Source organism: Drosophila obscura, unplaced genomic scaffold (assembly GCF_018151105.1).
Source record: "Drosophila obscura isolate BZ-5 IFL unplaced genomic scaffold, ASM1815110v1 contig_150, whole genome shotgun sequence".
Lineage (NCBI taxonomy): Eukaryota > Metazoa > Arthropoda > Insecta > Diptera > Drosophilidae > Drosophila > Drosophila obscura.
This window is the reverse complement of record NW_024542736.1, coordinates 4,046,227-4,062,977: the sequence shown is the minus strand read 5'-3', so window position 1 is coordinate 4,062,977 and position 16,751 is coordinate 4,046,227. Positions and strand designations below refer to the sequence as shown.

At 44.8% G+C, this 16,751-nt stretch overlaps 1 protein-coding gene across 1 annotated transcript in view; it reads right to left on the bottom strand.

The window, feature by feature from the left end:
- LOC111069363 (mucin-5AC) overlaps positions 1-9,598 on the bottom strand; it is a 50,189-nt gene extending 40,591 nt beyond the window's left edge. The window contains 1 exon segment of the mRNA XM_041591639.1: positions 9,463-9,598. The gene's annotated coding sequence lies outside the window, so the exon portion shown is untranslated.
- Positions 9,599-16,751: the final 7,153 nt, after the last annotated feature.

Below are 16,751 nucleotides of genomic sequence, written 5' to 3'. Positions count from 1 at the left end.
ACTTTCGTGAGGCTGTTCCAATCGTCTCCACTAGTTGCACAAGCTTTTTTTTGGCCTACAAGTACTGGGTATAAAAACAAAGCCTAAACGGAAGTGTCAGTGGGCTACTCTAATGTCTGCTCAACTGAGTCAGCAGCAGAGGCAGAAATAGCTGCAACAAAAAGCTGTTTGTTATGCTCTTGTGCCTCACTCTCTGTTCTTGCACCCTCCTTTTTGCAGCAGACACATTTGGGATCTCCAAGTATGGCAAAGATGAGAAAGAACTCGTGTGTGCCCCCTGTTAGCCCACTCTTTCTGTTGTAATGAATAAGCTCTCGTTAGATTGGTTATTCGTTGAGGGCGGCAGCAGCTTGGGTGCAGGCTGGGGCTGGGTTTGGGCTATGGGCAAAGCCCCTAGCAGACAACTTATTTATGCTCACGAGAGGGTAAGAGAGGCTGCCGCCGTCATTCGTCTGGTCATGTGTCCAGATGTCTGACTGATTTGCATCTTTTCTGCATGCATTCATATACATGCAGGCCCCACACTCACACAGATGCCCACAGCACACACACGCACAGATGCAGCAGCAATTATTGCATTTACGAAATTCAGCTGCTGCTGTTGCTACTTCACATACTTCCCTTCGCTCGCTTCAGTATGTAACTTTTTGGATGCTTTTCGCTTCCACAATCTCCCTCTATTTTTGTACACTCTCAGAAGGTATTAAGAAAATATTTCCATGCCAACTAAACTGTCAACTATAGGACTGCAATATTACGTATCTACGTATTAAGTATTCCAATTAGATACAAATCGATCTGCCAGAGTATCTTAATATTCGGCCCCGCCAGCTAGCCCTTTTTTTTCTTGTTTCGTTTTGCAGCACGCTTGGTTGAGCCAGTCCGTCCACCCACAGCCGGGGCAATTATCATTGGCCCACAGTAGAACCCATCTCCACACAGCTTCCCCCTTTACCCCATTCCAGTCCCGAAACCCCTTCAACGACTGGGTTCCCAGGCTCGTTCAGTTTGCGGCTTGGTCTTGCGGCAGACGACCCTTTTCGGGGGCCCTTGTCCGGGGTCATAATTTCTGAAATGTTTTGACTTGCATTCGCCTTTTATGCTGATTTACTGGCTGTTGTGGTTTTGTGACAAATCTGTTTTGCTCACTTCTGATGTGATTCTCATTCTTTGGGGCCTCGGCAGGGCCCTCGGCAGTTACATACTCGTACCCTCGGATGCCGATGCTCTTTGGGGCTTAAATCTGCCAAAAAGTTTTATTTCAAGCAATTTAGTTTTGCATTTGTTTGTGTTGTGTTGCTTAATTTGTATATGTACGAGTGTGTACATATTTTGCAGAGCGGCAAAATGGATTGTGCGAAGGCGGAACAGAGCGGCAAGCGAACAATTTAGGCTCAGTCATTAGGCATAAATCAGTGTCTGCAAAACTCATTAAATCACGCGCTTAGCAATGGAATGGGCGTGTTCCATTTGGGCCTAGACAATGTCCGCCCCTAGGGACCTACAATCGTATCTTTTTTTGTAGTTTATGGTGGTTCAGGCATTTCCTTTGATCTCTGAGGGCTTTGACATGGGTCATCGTATAGTTGGAGTGAGGGACGCCCCAGACTTGATGCACCCAAACACTCGAAGACGAATGCTCGCTGCAGTTGCCCGAGCATTGGCGTTTAATTCAATTTACGCCATCCACACCTGATGCCGCCGCTCATCTCGCTGACCAGGACAACAATAAAAACGTTACTAAATCGCTTTGGTTTTTGCTAATTTATTGGCCCTGCGATGATGATGATGAGGATGATGCCGGAGCGCAAGCGAAGCAGGGAACAACAATACATGCGCCCAGAGGGCATCACGTAGCCACGGCCAGGTGCGCTTCAAGGTCGTCTTTGCTGTGGTCGTTGCAATCTCGCCGTGGCGATAATAAATATATGCATTTTGTTGTTGCCAGTTCCCCCCAAGAGACCCTTGTCCAGACGGGTCCAGCACCGAGTGCAGCTTTCTGCGCTGAAGAAGTTATAAAAGTTATCTTTGAGTGCGCAAGTTCTTTGACTGGTGTTAATTCACGCAAATTGCTGGCGGGTAATTGTCGTTGTCGGATATTGTGGCCATGTCCATGCCCATGCGGTTCTGTGGCTGCAGGTCTGTGACTCGTCTCGGCACCATCCCCCGCCCCTGCCTCTGCCGCTTCGGTTACAATGTGGCTCATTTGTGCAACAAACGAGGTTGCAATTTTGTTACCATTTCTGGAGCCAAGGACAAATCATAGCTCTGAGCCAGCACTCGCTCCCAGCCTCTCTGTGAGGGCCGGCAGATACACACGTCAAGTAATTGGTTTTTGCTAGCCATAACCAGCCCGTACCCAAAATCCAACCCCAAGACTCCATCTCTGTGGCCCACCTCCCCGGGCGCCTTACCCCGTCCAGTTCTGTTGTCATAATTGCGGTTTTCGGTTGCCGGTTGCCGGCCTCGTTGTCTGTCGTCCTCCTCGTGAGTTTTGGTTTTGCATTTTAAGCCCTTAAGTATTTACACATCGTTAACTTTGAATTACTCTGCCATAGAATGTATTGAGTGGCTGCTTCTGCTCCTGCTCCTACTCCTTCTCTTCTGCAGATCCTTCAGATCCGGACTTTGGGGTCCTCTTTGGATGCTCTTTGGAATGCCGGCGACAAGCTAGTTGGCGTAATTTTTGGTTCAGGTCTGCTCAGGCACATGCCAATGTCGATTTAATATCATACTCGTAGTAGTACTTTTCTCCAGCCATCTATCTACGAGTATTTGTCTCTTTTTTTTGCACTCCCTGCCCCTTCGCATGTCATGCTTGGGGTTTTTGTGTAATGAAACCGCAATTTTATGACCCATGGCCTTGCATATTCTTGGGCGATTTAAAGAGCTTTTAAATCCCCATAGTTTTGCATTGATTTCTCTTTTATATGATTTCTCTCTCTCTCTCTTTATCTCTCCCGCTTTGCACGGACTCCATTCCATCTCTTTCCCGCTCATTCTTTATGGGATATATATTTTTTAATAACATTTTTTACTGACCATATATGGGTGTTTCTGTGTGTGTGTGTGTGTGTATGTTTGTGTGAAAATCGGAATTTGTGGCATCTGCGGCCTTGTGTCCTCTGAATCCCATCCGCTGACCCGTTCTGGTCCTGGTCCTGCTGTTTGTGCGCTAGTTATGTGCGTTTTATTATGTCAACATCGGGCCATTGTTCACCGGGGTGGGAGAGCTCTCTGGGATCATCGTGGGGGGATTGTTGTTGGGGTATGAGTCAGTCTATCCCCCAGTTTGGCTCTCCTCTCCAGCTGTTTTTCTGGTATTTTGCGAATGTTCCAGGCTTTTAGCTTTGATATATTTGTTAGTCTGACCATAAGCTTTATGTAATAAAATTGTTGCATTTTGAGCCCGTAATTGTCTGGTTGATGGAGTGCATTTTGATGAATACTCGCACGATATTAAAATGGCGGATAAAACAAAACGATTGAAGAGCACACAAGAGGACATGTGACTTCTTCATCAGCTTTTTATGAACTCGCTAAGGTTTAATCGAATCAGTGGTAATTAAAACAAGTGGAAATTTTGCTCAAATTAGTTTTTTTTCTGGCCATTAAAAATGTATGCAAATCAAATTAAAAATCTCATACATGAATATACAAAAATAAAGAAACGGACTGTGGTTTATTTTCAATCTGCAGATGATAACTGGTACATGGAAATAATCTATTCCCTCGGCAAAAGCCCAGTGCCATATGGAAACACTTCTTGCTGTCAAGGCAAAGGCAATTTCCTTTGCATATCTTTTATTTATTCGTGTATTCATCATGCCGGAAATTAGCAGCTGAACAGAATCGAAATCTCTCTAATCTGTGCATCTGGTCCCAGGCGATCCATTTTGTGGTGACTCATGTCAATGGACATAAATCGAAGTGGGGCTCTGACAGAACAAAAATCAGGCTTATCTACGGCCTGCCAATGTGACCATTGCCACCTGTGCTGGGGCCTGGGAGGGGGGTATCGTACAACTAACAAGCAAACAAATGACAAAATCAAGTAACTTAAATGTCATGCTACCATTTCAGAGGCATCGTCAAGCAAAATAAAAACAACAACAGCAACAACAAGCAAATCTGCAATTTGTTTTATGTAATAGATTAAACTCTTCTTCCAGATACCTTCTGGAATATATCCCTGACCCAGGCCAACTGCCAACTGGCATTGCCACTGGCCGTGTCCCGTGTCCTCCGCCCCAATCAAATTGAAGAAAATTGCATTTGCACGAGAGACAATTCCGAAACAATTGCAAAACTGTTTGACATGCTGGCTCTGTCTCTGCTTCTGGTTCGGTCCAGGCCCAGGCCCAGACCGGCCTGGCTCTACCTGTGATGCTGCCAAACAGTTTAGCAGGTAATGCCTTATATCGATATCGGTCGACACACACACACACAAACACAAGGCAGACACTGAAACAGAGACTGAGTGCTGGGAGAGGGCAGGCGAAACAGCAGCCGCTCTTGGCAGGCAGTTTGATGCAGTTTAGTTGACTATTGACTGCCAGGCAAAGCCAGAATTCAGTCGACTCCCGGCACGGTCCAGACCCGAACCAGATCCCCTCCCCCAGCTCAGAAGTTGAGGTTGGAGATATCACGTCAGTTGCAGGCATTGAAGTTTTTGGCACATTTCAGTTTAAGCCATTTTGCCCGTTTTGTCCTTCCTTCCGCCACTGCTTCCGCTTCCACTTCCTCTTCCAGTTCCTCTTCCACTTCCACTTCCAGTTCCGATCAGGAGCAGCAGCAGCAGCAATTCGGAATCCAGAGTCCCTGGCCATGTAGTAGCTATAATTTAGTTAAAGACAAAACGTCGCTGTGTCTGCAAAATCGAACATGATGCCAATGGGCCAATATTCCCTCCGTCAATGGCAGCTTGCAACGGCCTGTGTTTGTGCTCGTGCTTGTGCCTGTGTTTGAACAGGCCATTTTTGGGGACAGCTGGCCTAAGCTGAAATTGGTATTGGTATCTGCATAAGGGCAGGGACTGAGAGCTACGTTTGAGACTACTCGATGGCGACTGGCAACTGGGACTGGGACAATGTGTGCCGGCTGGCCAAAGCCGGCTTAAATGGAGTGCCAGGAATGCACTGCACTGTGCACTGTGCTTGGGACATGGTAAAAATGGCAAGTCAAGTGCATAATTACTTAATTTCCTATCTAGGTTCATTTCGGTCACACATGGAGGTCCCTCCCATGCCTTTCCATTCGGCTAATTTTGAGTCTAGCCCTCTCAGGAGGCATTTCGGGGCTCAATACAAAACGTGTTTGTCTTTTTAGTGTCGAATTTGATGCCACAATCTCGAAGATTTCCCCAAACGGCTCTCCACTCAACCCAATACGTTTTGCGGCGAAAAACTGTAAATTTGCACAATGACAAGACTTAAGAGGACGGGGACCCTGCACGTAGCAGCCTCACAGTAGGACAATAACACAAAAATTGACAGACGAAAGCCAACGGCTTGAGCTACAACTCGGAAAGAACAAAATAGGACAACTGGGCAACTGGGGACCAGGGATCAGGCACCGGGGACGACCCAAGACCGTTTCCGACTTCTGGGCTACCGAAAATTGTCAAAGCCAAGCTAAGACCTGTTCGGAATTGGAGGGGCACGTGTTCAGGGATCCGCTTCACACTTGACTCTCTATCTCTCTCTCCTCTCTGTCTCTCTTTCGCTGTGTATTTCTATCCTTTGTGCTGTCAAATCGTTGCTGTTATTAGATAAGGGCACAAGAACAAGACCAAGACTGAGGCTGAGACTGCGACTAAAGCCAGGGCTATGGGAATGGCTAGGGCCAGGTCTGCTGCTTTCTTGGCTCACACATACATAGCTTGGCCTACACCTGTTGCCAATTGTTGTCTGCCCGGGCAGGGCAGGGAAGGGAAGGGACGGGAAGAATCGGGCCGGGCCGGCAGTTTATGTTTATGTTTATGGCTCTGCCTGACAAGACAACCTCTCTCTCGGCTTCCGCCTAGCAGAAGATATAGTGTTTACAGGATTTTGTGCATTTTCTATACCTCAACCCCCACAACCTCTCGCTCTCTTTCTCCCCCTCTTGCCCTTTCTGTGGCTGTAGCTTTTTTTATTTGTTTTAAATAAATTTTACACGGAAGCTTTTATGTAAATTTTATGGTAATTTGCCTGGCAGATTTGCCCACTGCTCGTTGCATAAGTTTGGGGCTTTGCCCCGACGATGTTGCTCAGTTCAGCTCAGCAAAAAAAAGCCGGCAGAGTTGCTTGTCTTTTCAGCACTTCACGAATCCGAACGGACCACAAGCAGATTTAAGTGTAACACTTTTTATTTATATTTTGATTTCTCCCTTTGTATGCTGGAAATGCTGATTCATGAGGCAAGAATTGTTGTCTGAGTTGACCGCATAGGAATTACATGACCAGAAGTTTGCCTCCCATTTCTTTTCAAAGCGATCCGGACTTTCGCCCATTAGCAAAGTGCTCGCACAGATTCAGATAGCGGCACAGCTGCGGATACCTGTTTTCGTGAGTGCCAGAGCTCGGAGCTTGGCCTGTGCTTGGGCTTGGGATAATGGCTTCATCTAATCGATTACATCATTGAGCGAGCGGTTCGCGTGCCGCCTCCAGTTGGCGGAGTTCAAGTTGAAGTTGAATTGTTTAATTCGAGCGTTTTGCTTATTTGTCTAACATTTTTTCACTTTGTTTTCTTGCTTGTCTCATTGTTGGTTTTGTTTGCTTGTTTGTTTGTTTGTCTGATGTACGCTTCGCTTGGTTTTAATTGAAATTGCATCATGAGCGGAGTCATGGGACCCAGATCGGGCCTGGCTGCCTGGAGGCAGAGAAAGCCTTTCGATGCCAAGTGCCAAAATGTGAAATGTGCGAAAATTGGCACTCGTTGGGACTGGGAATGTTCTATTGACTGTTGATGGATTTGCCAAAATTCTCGGCTAATTATAGCTTCAGCTATGATATCATAGAGTAGCCCACAAGAGTAGGTCGATCTCCGAACAATAGACGATGCATTTTATGGTCTTATTTAATTGGCTGCGTTGCTGGGGGCTTTCTGTGTGGGGTCTATTGTAAGTTCCTGTTTTATTTTCGTTAACCGAATTCGTCTCAATTTGCATAAAGCAAACAAAATATGCAAATGCCGGGCAAAAGACCCAGAAAAATGAAAAGAACTTGACCACTTGACTGGCACAAATCATGTTTACACATGAGCAGCAGCCACTTCAGGGTTCGTCCCCATTTGACCAAGTAACCCAAAAAAATATATACGTATATACGTTACCCCCTGCACCGCCGACCCTCTTGCTCTCGCTGCTTATTGGCAGATAATTGACACATAAAATTAGCATAATTTGCGAACAAGTGAACTGGTCAGAAGGCAGACGAGCAGGCGATAGCCATCGGAATGCATAATGACCAACAAACGATATCATTTCACTTTTTCTTTCTGGTTCTTCTTTTGGGGCTGTGCTGTGCAAATATTATTAATATTTATAGTTGCTGTGTTGTTGTTGGGTTAATGATTGGAATTTAAATTAACAAATTTTCACAAAATTTTGGGATGTTGTCTGTGCGATTCTTATCTATGCAGATGGTTTGGTTGGCCCAGCCCACGGACTTATAAAGAAAGTGTGATATTGTTATAGATTCAAACAGAAATCTTTGGGGTTGGACAGCATTCTGTTAGCTTTTGATTTTCCAGGTTAGGATTGGGATGTACAAATAGATATCTGACAACAAGAGGTATGCTCTCTTTTTTTGTTGTTCCCTCTGCTGTGCTGTGCATTGACTTTGATGCATTGTATTGCCATTTGTTTACAACAAGCAGCCATTGATGGAACTTAGCCGCCTATTAGGGCCACGCCCGCACATAAATCGCTGGGCAAAAAGTTGTCAACATTTAACGCTGCCACTGGGACAGGGACAGGGACTGGGTAGTGACACTGCCACTGCCACTGCCACTGCCACTGACGCTGTCAATGTTGTCCTGCGACAAACAATTTAATTTATGGCAATCGTTGAAAACTAAAGCAGAATGCCAAGCAAATTGACAAAGTGCGCACAAAGAGGATGGGGAATGGGGCCAAAGTGAGAGCCAGAAGAGCTGACAAGAAGTCAAGTTGAAATGCAGAACGGGAACGTACCGCGTCCGAGGAGCACCAGGAGGTAGGGAGGGAATCCTTCGATTCAAGTGCAAGTGTGTAAGTCTTTTTTTTTATGATTTTTTCCTTTATCTTTCCTACATTTGACACTTGAGTGAGCTTCGATGGTTGTTGGTGTTGGTGTTGATGTTGGGCAGTTTGCGCAACGAATCAAATTTAAATTTCTTGATTGTGTGCTCGAGTGGCAGGCCCAAGCAGTAACTACTACAAATGTCAGGGATATAGAAAGAGACCGGGGAGAGAGAGAGCGACTGGAGTGCGAGATCCTTTTGCGATTTTGCGCATAATAATAATTTGAACAACGTGCCCGGAATTGATGACTGGTCTGGTCAGCGATGGCTGCTTCAGCTCCTGCCACTGCCAATGCTTACTGCTCCTCCATGCAGAAGTGTCGCGCCGGTCCCCGAGTGACTGATGGACTTGTGCACTGACATGGCTCAGACGGAACCCAACCCCGCCCCTCTACTGGGTCTCCGCTCGTTATCTTTTCTACGTTTTTTACACTGCTTTGTTTTTTTTTGTGTGTTTCTGTCCTGTGCATTCTGCACTCGGCGGCAATCTATGGCTGTTAAATGGAGCAAAAAGTGTTGCCCGAACAATGGTGTCAATTAAAGTTTACATTGTTGTAGCTACAGCTGCGGGAACAGTGGCAGCTCGGGAGCTCGGCAGCTGATGGGCTTGAAGGCTGGAAGGCGACCTTCAATTTTGAATGCGTGTGCGTAAAATTCACTGACGACTTGTGCACTTCTAAACAATAAAGCGCTTTGGTCAAGTGCTATCGAGGACTCTGAGGTTTCTCTCCAGTCCCTTTTCGGAGTGCTTGGCTTGGCCATTTGGGTTGATGGAGGTCTTAGAGTGACATAAAAATAGCAAAGAGGTTTCAACCTCCTTCACAGAACTCTGATTTGTCTGGCTTGTTTCAGTGAAAAGTGTAACTTAATGAATCAAAATTGCCCTCACGGGCGGACTCTTGGTAACGAGGCACGGGCAACTCGTTGAAACATTTTAGCCCTCGAAACACAACGTCAAATGATTCAAATTGATTTTCTACATGCATTTTATATTTATTATATTTATTGGTAATAACTTTGTCAGTCCTTGATTTATATATCAGGTTTTAACCGAATTTATTAGCTCTGATTGCATTGGAATAAAAATATATGCATATATAGTCGTATATTGCCATTTTCGATTTGCATTGAATTTCGTTGCTAATATTTTATATTTATGTACAGATATTTCAGGCTGGACTTCTTTATGGCACTCACCACTTTTTTGATTGTTTTTTATGGGGCAAATTGTTTATCGAATTGTTTATCACTCGCGTTATACTGCTGCTGATATGACCTAAACGGAACACACTTCACTAATTTGTTGGGGGTTGGTTATCCTGCCGTCAGGATAGTTCTCACCGAGCGCTGCTGCAGACTGCGCACGCGTAACCGAATCGAGAAAGATTTGCTGCAATGGTCAGTGGGGCCGGGTTCTTTTATACCCTCGTGTCCCTTGTGGCAGAGCTGAATTCTGAATTTCTTCTGCCGCCGCAGCCGCAGCCACAACGGCAGCCGCTAATGAACGTCATGATGATGTTCCATTGTGGCAGCGAGGGCTACTCCAACTGCGAATGCGAGAGCTTTGCCGATTCTGGGCAGAATTCGCGCTGTAATGAAAGCCCAGCCAAGCGTCGGAGCCGGCGTCGACGTCGGCATCGGCATCGTCGTCGTCAGTCAGCGTCGTCGGCGTCGGCATAAATTGTAAGCGAACCTCTGCCAAGGGGAGATTCTCCAGACGTCGACGCCGCTGCCGCTGCCGCTTTTGTCTTTGCAAAATTGTATTTGCGGACTGCTCTCTCCCGCTCCCTCTGCCTCTGCCTCTCTCTTTTCGTCTTACAGTCTGATTCTGGTTTTGGCCAAAAGCGTTCTTCATTCTGGCCCATGCGGCTTCTTTTTTGGCCCTGTCTCTTACGATTGGCCAACTGGAGCTGCCCTCAGCTGTTTGCCTGAGTTTTTTATTCGTTCGGGCACTGCGCTTTTTGTTTTGTTCGCTCATTTGCTTGATTTATGCCGGAAAATACGAGTTCTCGTATTTGTTAACCGTTTGGGCAGAGCCCCCGCCGAATCGGGCAGAGCAACAGGTGATTCATGAGCCTCCACATCGTCGGATGCTTTTGTTTCGGGCCAAGAGCTGCTCATTAGCTTCCAAGCCCAGACCATTCCAGATATGCCACTTCCTTCTCACGCAAAATGTTTCAATTGCCAATTCAATCTGAGCACCGGCTAAGGATCAGCGCCCGAAAACAAAATTTGCCATATCAGCGATGAACGTGCTCTGATTTTCGCCTGGATCCCCTGCCATTCCACCGGATTGGGAGAAATTGAAATCCCCTCGTCGATTTTGTCATAAACATGAAGATAAAAATGTATATAAATATATATATATATATTTATCTGAGTGAAATTAATTCCAAGAGAGCTCTAGAGGTGAAAGCTTTTGACAGAATACATTTCGCTTGGTTTTGGTTTTGCTTTTGGTTTCTTTCCACTGAACCACTTCCTTGGCTGCGTATAAAATTTAAATTTGGCTTGATTTTGATTCCCCCCTCTTAGCCCCTCTCAGGCAAAACTCATAAACGCCCACACACTTCCAGCTGGCCTAGAAGAGTCGGCAGAAATTTCAATATCGGTGTCAGGTTCAATGGAGCATCATGGTGGGGGAGGCGGTTGTGGAGGCTGCTGGGTATCTGTATCTGTAGCTTTGTATCTGTATCTGTAACTCAAGCCCAAGACGCATAGCGCAGGTGTCGTCGTGTCGTCGTCGATGTCAGGCGGCGCCAGCAGGCGGACAGCCTCGACTTCTTGCTGCTTCTGCCGTTGCCGTTGCTGTTGCTGCCCCGCCAGTTTATGCCCGCACGTGATTTGCATTCGCAAATGGCCAAGACAGCACTCGGATGGCAGCACTCATGAGTGGCTGTGTGAGTGTTTGATATACAAATGCTAAAATAATAAATTGCCTCGAATTATTGGCACTTTCGCTGCGCTGATAAAAAGAATGTGTCTTGGTAATAACAATAATAATGCGACAACGACATTGGCAACATCTTTTCCCCTCGACTGCCCAGAGAGCAGTCCCCACCCCCCCGTATCACAACGCATCGCATCTCGCATCTCTCCGAGTCCCCTCCTAAGACACCCTCCCCGGCCAAAATGTGTGAGCCATAAAAATATTATTATGCTTTTCAATAATCACACGCATTAAATTATCATAATGCGAGCGTTTTCAATATTTCCACGCCTCAGCAACGTAAAGAGCGTGGCGGGGCTCGCCTCGCCGTGTGGTTCGGGTCGGTTGCTGCCACTGATTTTCCAATTTGGCTTTCTGAAAATTGAAAATTGTGCTCCCGGTGGGCTCCCACCCGATGGTGGTGGCACAGAGCAGATCAGCACGGGGTATTATTTTTTATGAATATTATTTAGCGGTATCCAAGCTAATTTGCTGAGATTTGTCTGCACAAATTATTGTCCTATTTATTTTGGTTGGCTATCATTAAGGAAATTGAAACCTTAATTTCAAGTTAACTTTTTGATATTTTATCAAAGAATTTTCTTGAGCAATATTTGGGCAGATGATTTTTGGTTGGCTGCTGTGTCGCCTGCCTTCTCAGGTAGTTTACCTGCCTGTCAGCCCCGTTTTGCGTCATCAAAGAACAGTGCGGCCAAAAGCCTCCAAAATACAGTAACCCAATTTCCTGCAGCCTATAAACATTTCATTTTTACAGGCAGAACAGAACGGCGAATAAAATATAATAAAAAGTACAAATAAGCGAACGATTTCTAAGAAGAGAACTCTTCTTGGACCACAGCTGACAATGACTCATCAGAAGCGGCTTTCTCGACATCTTTCCTCTCCAGACGTCTCCAAAATACAAATAAATTTAAATCAAAAGAATGCCTGAACAGTGAACCACAACAAAGGCGAACCCTCTAGATACAGTTAAGTAAATTTTGATGTTTTATTTCGCTGAAATCCACTCGGAGCGGAAATCCACAAGAAACCCCCCCCAAACATTGTTCTTATCGAGAACTAAGCACTTCAGTCCGCGAATTTAATTGGAGGCCCACACAGAACGTGGAACTGGGACCTATATATGTATCAGGCCTGATCATATCAGCACTTTCACCGCTCGACGCCTTAAATGCATGCTGATGAGGATCAAGACGGTGACGGTGACGCTGACACTGGCTAATAGAAAGTTCTTTCCCCAATTAATTGTTATTGAGAAATTGCCAAAAAACAAAACAAAGCAAAGCAGAGCAAAGCAAAATGAAATGGCACAGACTTATATGGATGGTAAGGGGGCCCGCGACTGCGACTGAGACGGGGATACGGTCAAGGCAGGCCATTAAAAGTAAATCCAGTGCAAGAAGCTCGCCCCGGCCAGGCAGAGCCCCGGACAACATCTGAATTTTTATAAACTTGTCGCAGACGTGCCGCACAGATTCCCCTCCTTGGTGCTGTAATTGTTTATAGTATTGTATTTGTTGTTTCTTCTTTTTACCCTCCTTTTTTTTGTATTTTGTATTTTTTGGGTTTTGTGGTGGTGTTTTTTTGTACCCACACCCTGTCAAAAATTCTGTGCCAGTGACCGAGAAAAATTGCTTTTGCCGGCAATGTTCAGCCGTGCCGACGCCGCCGGCTATGGCGGGAGCTTGAGCTGGGTCTGTGGCTGGGTCTGTGCCTGGTCTGTGGCTAAAGGGGGATCGTATCTAGCAGATACAATTGGGCATGGGCTACCAGTGTGCTGATTGATTTAGCCAGAAATATTTTGCGCACCCACTGAGCTGCCTGAACTTGAGCAATTGTGGTTGGAACGGCATAAACCGGTTGTAGCTGTAATTAAAGCCAGCCTGATGGTTTTGTTGTCATCCGAAAAGTATCTTGAAATGGCATTTTTTATTTGGTAAACAAAAGGGAATTTAAGAATTTCTTTTAAGCATTTTCAGTGCATTAATCTGAATAGTGGAATGAGTCTGTTTCTACAAAAGATTCTTATTAAAGTTTAGGTAAACGTTTCTTTGTTTTTTAGAATACGAAAACATCTATGGGACTCGCAGTGTGTTCTGTGGGTTTATAGAGTATTCCATGGTCGTAAAGCGTTTATGACTCTTTCTCCATTCTGCTGTCTGCCTAACTAGGCAATATTCAAATCATTCCCGAACTGAGACTTAAACGTTGTGCTAATTTGCATGCTTTAAATCAGAGTTCAATCAAGAGAAAGAGCTGGTGGCTGGTGGCTGGTGGCCGTTGGTCGTTCCTCATTCGATGCTAATCAGTTCTCCAGCTGACGACAGCTTCCAAGAAGCAGCCAAAAACCCCACCTTGATGGTCACGCTGTGATAGGAGTCCCAGGGTACTAGGTACTGTGGCTACCATTTGCATAGGGAGCGGACATGAGGAAGACCTCGCTCGCCCCTTTTTTGGTTCTTTTTATGGCATAATTATTAAACATCAAAAATGATGACGTTTTCATGCTAATTGCCTTTGTCTATGAACACGGTGATTGCTTCATTTCGCTTAGTTCCACTCCTTCCCACCTTTCTTTCTTTTTTTTTCAATAATTTATGCAGATGGAAATTTACATTTAAATCGCTCTCGCTTGTGTGGAATATGTTTACTTTTACTTTTGCAGTAATTGATAAGGTTGCTGGATACACAAAATATGAGTTTAAAGCGTGCGGAAATGTACTAGACTATCAGCTAAATCAAAGACAGTGTCTACTTAGGCCAAATTACAGTAATTTGAGCAACATAATCAAGGCGTTGGGTCAGGTTGGGGTCTAAATATAGACACAAAAGACTCGAAACACACCAATTATAAACGTTGTTATTGTGAAGGACGCTGTGGATGCTACAAGAGGTCTTTCCTACAGAACGCCTCAAAGACGATGATGATGTAAAGAAGGAATGCCAAAGGACAATTAGCGTTGGACAGACTCGAACTCGAAGTCGAAAACGAACGCGAGCCCAAACCCAGCCAACGTTTGGTCCAAGATCAAAGCCCATAAAAGGCGCAGTCGGAGCAGTAGATGTATCTAAATTTAGACAGCCGCATTGCGCCTGCTGCAGAAGATACTTCTGCTACTCCAACGGATGCTGCTGCTGCTTCTGCCGCTTCGGGGGAACGTCAGCAGATGTCATAGATTGTCATAGTTAGCTGATGATGACTGCTGTCTGCCGACTCCTGGGACTCGACTCGACTCGGCTCCTGCGTGAAGTGTCGACGAGTGTTTGTGGCATTTCCGCACTGCGGACGGCTAACTAAATTAGCCAGCCGTCTCTCCGCCCTCTTTTGCGTGGCCAGTTGCAGTTGCAACTTAAGCTATAATTAGATGAAATCATTAAGTTTTCATTTGCAGGAATTTTTTTGATTTCATTATTTTGTATTTTACGGCGCCTGGCTGGGCCCCCCCTTAAAGCCCCATTTTACGAGCCTTATCTATGGTTCCCATATCAAAATATCTCAAAAGTGACTTGAGTGCATCTGAAATGCCTGTAAATGGCTGTCGCAGCGGGCCTTTTGTCGGTTGTCAGTTGCAGCCTGGCTCCGTCCCTAAGGAGGGTTCTGCAGTCCCCAGTGGTGTGCAATAAAATTGTGGTCTTATCATAAAATGGATATTCTTATGTCTGTTGATTTGAATTTGAGCATTTTTCTTTGGTCAGTGGTCTGCGGCCTCGTCTGAATCTTGGCATATAATGTGCCCGACTGGCATTTAAAAATAATATCTTAAGTGTTGTATTTACGATACATTTTTATGCCCTAACGTTTGTAATTTGCAATCATAAAGATTGTTATGTTTGCCGGATCATAAAGCTATGATTTTTCGCATGTTATTCTCGTTGTTTGCATTCGCATTCGCTTTCGCTTACCTGCGAATTATTCTTATTTCTAAAATTCATTAATGGCTCAAAATTAACGAAGCGAAAATTTAATCAAAAGGATATTTGGCCCAAAGGCATTACCATTACCCTGTAATTTGGGGAATCCTTTGAGTCCATTCTGTGACCTAACCCTAATAATAATAATTATTATATTTGTTTATGGTATACACTCCACTTCCCCTGGCGTGCAAATTATTACTTAATTAGCTTTTCCCTTTGCAATTGGCCTCATCTCAGTGCTCTTCGCCTGTCACAGCAATTTTTCAAATGCTCACCGAGGAGTTGTTTTGCAATTTATTAAATTAAATCATATTAAAAGGCGACGTGCCCACGTGGCGCGGGCAGACCATAAATAGAAATTATGACACATTTCGTGTGGACACGGAAGCCGTCTATTGGTCGGTTTGGCCGGGTTGACAGGTGACTCTGTTTTGGCTTATTAATTAGGCTAAATTCGTGTGTGGTTACAGATTGTGGTCTCTCTGCCTGCCACATACAACACATCTTTTCCTCAGCACGCATACGATACGTTGTCAGGTGGATTTTTTTTTGCTCCTTTTCCATACGCAGGGTTCGCAGGGTTCGGACCATCCCTTTGCATATCCTTGCTCGTACTTGTACATACGAGTATTTCACATGATTAAAGGGCAGCAAAATTTATTCATATGTATTCAGATATTTCATTATAAATTACATCATCTGTTGTGGCTGTTCTGGTTGATTAACTGTTGCAAAAATATTATTATCGTGTGATGGCTGAATTAACATTCGTTCCGTACTTCACATACATACATATTTTGCATTGTGTTTTTTCCCTCAGTAGGGCTTTAACTCTCTTCCTGTTTTCTCTGTAAAGATTTGTTTGCATGGCGACAAAAACTCCTCTGGCCGTGGCAGGTTACACACAACTTTTGATTATTATTTTAATATAGTTCTCAATGACGTTTTTCTTTTCATTAGTTGCACTTTACTCAACTCATTTGCAATGCTCTGTGAGCCGTGAGCCATGTGTCTGGTCATAGTCGTCGCCGTTGCTGCCCAGCAAATAATTAAATTTTTTTCCACTGTTTATATATTTTTTTTTATAGTCAGCACGAGTGCACGAGGAAGCACAGGGAATATAGGTTTCTTCTGGCTAGATATATTGCGTATGGAGGTGCTGTTTACGGGGTATCTTCCGATCGAGAGTCTCGTAGACAGTGTTACCAACTTGTTTTACGCTTACTTAATGACATCACTTCCATGGACACGCGACAGTTATGAGCACAGTGCTGTCTCCCTCCCTCTCACTCTCCCTCTGCCTTCGCTGATTCTTTAATAATGTTGTCATTTATATGAGTATTTCCACTACTAAAGTAGACATTTTTCGCTTTTGTTATTGTCATTATTCATTATCCTTTTCGACCGACTGGCCGAGTGTGTGTGTGTGTGTGCTTGGAGCCTTTATAAACGGACGGATTGTTATATGTTTGTTTGCCTTTGAGGTGTGTCGCTTAAAATGTGTAATATTCGGTAATAATTTCCAGGAACCTTTTGAATATTTCTGCTGTGCAAATACTGGGATCCGTTCTGCGTCGGCACATTAAGTGAGCCATTACCATTAGTTGTATGCATGGGTGTT